Source organism: Fukomys damarensis, unplaced genomic scaffold, assembly GCF_012274545.1.
Source record: "Fukomys damarensis isolate Sample0158 unplaced genomic scaffold, DMR_v1.0_HiC HiC_scaffold_8, whole genome shotgun sequence".
In the NCBI taxonomy this organism is placed as follows: domain Eukaryota; kingdom Metazoa; phylum Chordata; class Mammalia; order Rodentia; family Bathyergidae; genus Fukomys; species Fukomys damarensis.
The window spans coordinates 17,108,648-17,117,142 of NW_022900920.1; the positions used below are offsets into that span (position 1 = coordinate 17,108,648).

The window sequence follows — 8,495 nt, forward strand, 5'->3', positions numbered from 1 at the left end:
GGAGCTCCCGCGCAGGCCGGGAGCTCGCGCGCACGCCGCCGGGTGATCGCAGACAGGCAGGTAGGCAGGCAGCTGAAAAAAACCCCCTCTGGGGTCCTTGGGTCCTTCCTGGGTCTGTTGTCGCGCAGGCCGGGAGCTCCCGCACCAAGACTTCTTGCTATATAGATATTGGTAAAAAGATAAACCAGGACTAAGGCAGGAATTCCTCTTCTGCATTGGAAGATTCATGCCGACTTGTTTCTTTATCATAACAAAATACTTGTAATATCTTGTTGCATAAAATGAAGCAAATGATGGAATAGAATGACCTAATTTTTATAAATATATAAATTTGTATATGTAGATATTGAAAAAATATTGAAGAACATCCACCCTTCTATCAGTGGGAGAGGTTTGTATAGTTATGTTTTGTTAGTTATAAGTCCACGTTTTTCAAGTAAATATAGATTACTTATGAAATTAAAAATGATAAATAAAAGAATTACTCCCAAATGGCAATTTAGTAATGGGGGTGGGGTGGGTAGAATACTACTGTTCACTTCTATATGGACAGATAAAACGGCGTCTGCTCACATTTTTATAGGAGACCTTCCTTCTGATGCCAAGCTGTGGAGTTATTGACAAGTACGAGCATACTGTCTTGAGCAATGTAGATAATCATCTTCACATCAAAGACACCTGCAAGGTTTCATTTCCCGTAGCGCCATGGTACCTCCTGCCTGCCTGAGTAGCAAAAATGACCCAAATGTCTCTCTCACCTTTTGCCAAGTACAACACAGTTGTTTAGAATCTTTTTCATACTTACGTTGGCTACAGAGATAGATTTGAAGAGGTTCTCCAAGTAAGCTTTCTTTTTTAGCATGTTTTTGCTCCAAATGTTTATAAATATTATGTATCACTTTTTAGCTACCACTATTCCATATATTTTATGGTTAGTTCACACTACAAACTTCTGTTTAGTTCAATAGTTTAGATAGTTACAATCATGTGCATGTGTGCATAAATAGTTTCTCGTCTTTAAGCAGGAATAATGATTATCTTAAAAACTGTGGTTAGGATAAAGTAAAATATAAGCAAGGATCTCTAGCATAAGGCCTTGTACCTATTAGGCAATGCCAATTTTTGTGTAATGAGTAAGCAATACCTTATAATTAATTAAAATAGAAATAAATTTTTTTTGCATTCCACAGTTAATATTCCAATTAGTTTTCTAGATATTAGTGTCTGTCTTTATGTAGCCAAACTAACTCACACATAATTTAAAGTGTAAAGTGCTTACATATTTTCTAATAGGTGCTATTTAAGAGCTCTCAAACTTACTAAGATATCACTGTTTTATACATATTTAAACTTATGATAGTTACCTACACAGATTGATCATTTAGTTAGTCAATCACAGACAGCATGGGGAATATCAGAGGCTGTGCGAAGAAGAGAGCATTTATCATGTGCCGAGAGTTCCCTCACAGTTTAGAAAGTTTAGCTGTAAATATCAGAAGTGCCTTTCAAATTAGTGAAGTATTCTGATCCAGTAACTTACAAAGTCAAAGAAAAAGCCAAATGACCTGTGTTTGGGAAGGGAGGAACAAAGTCGAAGTCTCTGTGGTCTGAGTTTTTAGACTTTTTTCTAGATCCTTCCCACAGTGCTCAGCAATCTTTTGCTACTTGTTTTGTCTCTTGATTTTATTTCCAAAAAGGAGGAAAAAAGAGCTAAGTGGTCCAGCCCGGGTCATAGCTGTTCCAGTCACTGATGATTGGAAGAGCAGGGTCACATTATAGACACAGGGATACCGTGTGTGTGTGTGTGTGTGTGTGTGTGTGTGTGTGTGTATCTGTGGGTGGCAGGGTTGCAAGGTCCCCAGACTTTGGTCTATACTGACTGCTAATGAAATTTGCTGAAATAGTGTCAACTGTCAGAACTTTTATTTTCTGACCTGCAAACTGGGATCAGAATGCTCATATTACCCAAGGATTTGAGGCAAATTTGATAATGCGTGTGAATGTATTTTGGATTCAATAGAGTTTTATGTAAATGTTAACTATATTCTCCATTTTAAAATCTGCTAACTCTATTAACCTGGGTATGTTAAACCACATGCATCAAACTTCTAATCAACCAGATTCCACTTTCTCTGGGCCATGGGGCAGGAACAAAATCTGTAATTACTTTGTTTGAACTACTTCTTTCATTTGAGGTACTATAAAATCTTCAGAGAAAATAAATATTCAGTGATATTCACACATATTCCTGTGAGAGTAATTAGAAGAATCTCATAGACAAAATTATATACAAACTATCCCTAGGAGATTCATTTTTTAATGAACAATTAGATAAAGATGAGAACAACTCCCCCTTACCTCCCACCTCTTTATTCCCTCAAGACCAAAAATATTTGTAGCATTATCAGGGCTATATTTTGTTGCAAGTATTAATATTATTTAGTTATCTAGGCCCTTAATATTTAAGTTATAAAAACAGAGTCACTGCAAATGATTAGATATCATTTAGAAAAGGTAAAACCACACAAGGAATGCAAATATTATTTTTTGCAAAAATTTACAAAAAAGAAGAAAGAGGATCAACGGATGGATGGAGGAGGGAGGGAGAGAGGGATAGGGAATTAAAAAAAAAGGAATTAAGATGTAGTATGTACATGTTCCAGTGCCCCACATGGAATGTAAACATTGCATAATAGCAATATTTGTGTTATGTAATACAAATAATATATTATGTAATGCATATACTAATAAAAATGAAAAAAAGTAATTTATTTTGCTTGAAAAATAGCTTTAAATCTACAAAAGATCCTTCCAAGGATCTTTGGAAGATCTTGGGAGACCTTTGAAACATCTTTAGATCTCTGGAGATCTCTGAAGACCCTGCATGCCTCTGACCCCTAAAAGAAATGAAAATGTATGGCCATGGCCTTGGGGTGCACACAGTAGTGCTTCAGCCATCTGCTTATAATGGTGCCATCACCCAGCATATTCCTATGACTGCGAGCGCGGCTGTTTAATAAGCCATGTCAGCAGGCAGCTGAAATGCCAAAGACAGGATCATCAAAAAGAGCAATGCGATGAGGGGTCAAGGAGAAGGATCCCAAAGGCCGCTTGTTAGGAGAGAAATTGGCCATTGGTCAGAGAAGTCACTCTTACGTGGGAAGAATGGCAGCGAACAGAAGCGAGAACACAAAGATTTAAGGCAGTGTTGAAGAAACAGAAGCATAGATACCCGTCTGGTGGGCAGACATGTTAGCAGCGAATGAAAGGGGAGGAATAGAACAATGCCTCTGAGGGGGTGATGTGTTTGTTTTTGTTATATAACCAAACATGCCCGTGTTTTACGGCCAAGGGAAAAGATCTAATAAGATCCACCATTTATAAGTGATGTAACCTTGGACAAGTTACTTGACTTCTCTGATCCTTAAAAGAGTCTTTTGCAAAAGCGGGGCATTGATACTCTATATTTTACTGGGACATTTTGACTATTAAATGAGATGATTCATAACATGTTTAGCTTCATATAGTGCTTGCCATCCATTTGGTGATAAACAAAATACTGATTAACTGAGAGAAGGCAGAAGACAAAGCAGCCAAAACAACAGAAAGAGGAAGAGGGGGAAGCAAAGAAGTGATATTGAAGAAGCTAGAAATGTAATGGGAGCAGACAGGATGGTTGGATGTGTGGAAAGGGAGATGCTCTCCAGTGGCTAGGAGGAGAGGAGAAAGCTAGAGGACATTTCCAAATTCCTCAGGAAAACACACGGTTTTCAGGGAAATAATATCAGGAGAGAGGGCTCAGAAATGCCATGAAAACATAGACTAAGACTTCACAGACCAGAAGAGAGTATTACAGAGTGTTCACCAGTGCTCATTTGAAGGGAAAAGGGCAATGAGTTCAGGGATTAGGGTGCAGTGCGAAAGCGGAGGTGAAACCGAGCAGATTCACGGGAGAGACACAGCAGAGGAGGAAGAGGAAGAGGAGGAAGCGGGCAAGGACTTTCTGCCTTGTCCTTCCCTGTCCTGTCATTCCTATTCTTCTGCTCCTCATTGCCCTCTCCTCTTTTTCTTTTCTTATTTTAAAGCATAATACGCAGTAGAAGGAGTTCCAAATTTCTTCTTCAGTGTTTTCTACCTTCTTATGGGGCTGCACTAATCGTTGTTTATTCTGTGGGCTCTTGTGAAACACTGTGAGCGCTTCTGAAGTGGGCGCTAGATACATGAATAGCAGCCCTGGTAATCGTTGAAAGCTTACAGTATTAACATAATGGTATGTAGCCCAGATGTGGCCTTGGCACCAGGGAAGCTGAAAAGTCAGAAAAAAAGAAAAGAAAATTTAATTAGAAATTTCTCTCAGCCTTGTATCTGCATGCAGCATTAACTGATTTGGAGCTTTCCTTGTGATTAGATCATTAAAATGCCATCGTTCTGCGTTTTCAGGCCACCTGAAGCAATGTTATTTTCCACAAATGAGGCACAAAGATAAATGTTGAAATAAAGACTATGGTTTTTACAGATCATCTAAAACATCTTTCACTGAATGCATCGATTTACTGAGCCATTGCTCTGTGCTTCTGATAGGGATATAAGTCCCACGGTTCGCACTATCGTATATTGTACTGAGAATTGTCTCCAGAGCCTTCCTACTGACCTACATCCCCAGTCCTTTTATTTATTTATTTATTTTTTTAATTTTGAGATAGAGTCTTGCTAAGTTGCTAATTTGCCTAAGGTGGGCTCAAACTATGATTCTACTGCTCCAGCCTCTCAGATTACTGGGATTGTAGGGATGTGCCACTACGTCCGGCTAACACCCAGAATCTTTAGAAGGAATTTCAGTTCTGGATCACACGATAGATCAACATAAGCCACTGTATCCTTTCCTCAGGCTCAACTTGAGAGATTCTAGGGTAAGAAACAGAAGACATGTGAATGAATTCCAGCATTAACATCAAAGAAGAACCCATGAGAACACAGAAACAGCTTGGATCCAGGTAACAACCTATAACAGGAGAAGTCAGGGCCTGGAAGAAGGACGAAAATACATCAGAGCACTCTATGAAGCCTCTTTTATAAGGCCCCCAAGGCCATTTTCAAGGGAGGAGTCGTCGTGGCCAGTCACCTCTTAAAGGTCCTACCTCTTAACACTACTGCATTGGAAATTAAGCGTCATTTATGAATTCTGGAGGGAGAAGGACATTCAAATGCCAGTAGCAGCATAATGACCAGAAGGTGTGTAGGTGTTAGGATAATAAATAATACCATCCTTGTGTCACACGAAGTCAGAACAAATTAAGAAAGAAGGTAAAAACATTGCCTCATCGTAATAAAGCTGATATGGAAGAACGGGCTTATATCAGCCAGTCAAGTGCATTTCCTGATAATTTATCTCTGAATTACACAGATTCCAGACTCTCAGGCTGATGACCTTCTATAGTCAAAGGCTGGAAGGTGGCAAGTTCTGCTTCCTAGGGGAAGACTGGATGTCAGAGGAGCTGCATAGAAAGGACTGTGTGACACACACCTAGTGTCTTCTAAATTCATTAGTCCATTAAATCATCTTTCCAAAAGGAGGAGCAAATAAGGATGTGGAAAAGATGCCAGAAATTAAAAAAAAAAAAAGGAAGAATCCTTTAAAGAACATAACTTACAGATGGCTTCCTCATCCACAAAGAAATCCTATGTGGATCAAAGAGTAGACCCTGATAACTAATGAGACTGTTTAGCAGAGTCTCCAAGTAAAAGTATCAACACATACAAATTAGTAATATTCAGCTAAACCAGCAGTCACCAATTAGAAAACATAACAGAAAATGAGACATCACCATAGCTCCAATGCCAACATTTGTAGTAATTAGTAGAAGACACACAAGGTCTTTCATGGGAAAAATACAGAATTCTCTTAAGGTATACTTAAAAACTTAAGTAACTGGGAACATATGTCACCATCATGAATGAGAAACCTACGAAAACGTCTTCAGTTCCTTCCAAGTGGACCTGTGAATTCAGTGCAATTCCAAGTGAAATGTTAGTAGTTATTGTGTTATTGGGTAGGGGTCCATGGTGACCCCTCAAAGAGGAGATGTGGGCCTCAATTCGTCCACTGCCACAGGGGAGGTTGTAGATTTGCTGATTCACAGCACAAACATTTGCTGGAGGTATCAGTAAGAGGCATAGAAATATGTATTAGGTAGAGTTAAAGAAGTACACATTCAGAATGGAGGGATATAATGGGATGTTGCCTCTTACTAATCTTTTTTTCCCTTTCATTGAGTTTATTGGTACATTTTAGGTATACAGTACAGTCACATTCATCATTGGGATCAAAATCATCTTATGTTGAGATTTTCTTTTTTCTTTTGGTACCGGGGATCAAACACAGGTCCTTGTGCTTGCGAGGCAGGCGGTGGAACCACTGAGCTAAATCCCTGGCCCCCTCACTAATCTTTAAAATAAAAATATATTCTTCAAAACATACGTATTCTACAGAACCCATATAATTCACATTATGTCCTTTTGGATCAAATGAGTCCCCTCTGGGACATAACTTCTGAAATTCCTGATCAGTTTAAAGTCTGCTTTCCAATAGCTCCCAAAGAAAATCTGACCATATTATATTCAATTTAAACTGTATGAGTCATCAGTGAACAAAAAATGCACACATTTTGGTGACATACTTTCTAGTCCCTCTCCTCCTCCTGCCTCCCGGACAATAGATTTTGGGTTACAAACCACCCCCGGGAGGTTTCCACCACAGTATTTGAGCCTGGCTCTTTGAATAGACAGATGATCTATTCCCTAGAATGTGTAACCTCCACCCTCCCTACCCGTTCCTCCCAGCTCTGCAGTCACCTGCCCCCTTTCTGCACAACAGCTTCTTAACGGAATTATATGCAGCTTCTTCTCTGAATTCAATTCATTGGCCTTCCTCTAATTAGCCAAAAAGTATCTCATTATCAGTTCGTGCCCTGTCAATTATCTGATTGCCTGCAGTACCTATCAATCCAGAAGATATCACCTGCAATTTAATTTGTGTGTTCACAGCACCGAGACATCATGGGGTCTGTTTTTTGTCACAAAGATTTATTAAGAAGAGAGGATTTATTGCCTGCTCCACGGATATTTCCCTCACTGTTATGAGGTCCTCGTCAGAGCCGGTTAAACCTGTGCTGCCTCCTGAAATCTGAATTTCTACTCAGAAAGGCATTCTGCATCCTAGAGGCTCACTGACTTCTAGACAGCAAATTAGTCAGGAGTCACACAGGAAAGGTGAGGGAGGCTTTCAAATCCTCCTATATTTTTCTTTAACCAAATTGAATAACTAGTGCGTGAAGGATCATAATTAGCCCTAGAACTAACGGTTCTTTACAAAAATGAATTAGCGAAGTTTCTTGAGCCCTACAACATATTTTTTGCAGGGGCGCTAAGAGAAGGGGGACTGAGAGTTAGGAAACAGGATTTTTAACAAACTGTGTTTCTAGACATCTAACTTTTACTGTGCATCTATTATACCTAAACCCCATGGTAGGGTCTTGTGGGTACAACGTGAAGGAAAGACAATTAGTAGATAAGTACAGTTTGGTTTATTTTTACCAGAGCAAATGATAATGTCATAATTCCTAGCACCCTCCTAACATGGTATTTTGTTTTGATAGTGCTTTGTAAAAAGGGTAAAAACAAAGCTATACCATCTCTGTTCCTAAACAGGCAGAATGCTGGACTTCTCAGGATGTGTTTCTTGCTTATCTTGCCATCTTACAACTACAGAGTAGTAACAGGTATTCAATTTGGGCCCTGAATAGAATACATTGTTTTCTCAGCAGAGGTTCAGGGAGAAAATCAACAAACTCCAGGGAAGAAACCATGGTATTATTTCAGGCATTCCATTTTCTATTTATTGTTTGGTGACACGTGGACTTCTGTATGAACAACCTTAGAAAGAAAAGTATCTATTTGGTAGCTACTACATTGCCCTTCTGCCCTTTTAAATTAGGTGAGTGATACATTCACTAACAAATTGGGTTGTTCTCTTCCATCCTGTGAAGGGGAAAACATTAAAATCTAAAAATGAGAGAAAAAGCCAAGTTTCTGGGTGTAAGACAATCTCCAGAGACTAGCCAGAGCTCCTTGTTTGCAAACAATGGGGCTTATCTTGGGGCCCCGACATTACAACTCTTAAATGTTACACTTACTGTGCAGTTGTGAACAGACACATCCACTTTGGAAAAGTTTGGTGTTGCTATTCAATTTGAAGATACAGTTTCCCAATGATTCTGAAAGAAATACACTAGACACACTTTTGCACCAGTATCCCAGCATACAGGAAGAAGAATGATTCTAACAGAAAACGCAAACTGAAAACTGCTATCCTGAATCCATGGATAACAGAAAGGATAAAGTGTCATAGTCACATAATGGGACATTACAGAAATCAAAGGAGAAACTATAGCCATACACATCTACATGAATGAATTCTGCAGATATTATGCTAAGTC

At 39.1% G+C, this 8,495-nt stretch overlaps 1 long non-coding RNA gene across 1 annotated transcript in view; it reads left to right on the top strand.

Moving 5' to 3' along the window:
* The window catches only part of LOC104868152, a 17,966-nt gene extending 17,197 nt beyond the window's left edge, over positions 1-769 (top strand). Inside the window, exon 4 of the long non-coding RNA XR_781967.2 lies at positions 584-769. This is a non-coding gene — a long non-coding RNA (uncharacterized LOC104868152). The remainder of the gene's footprint in view (positions 1-583) is intronic.
* Positions 770-8,495: the final 7,726 nt, after the last annotated feature.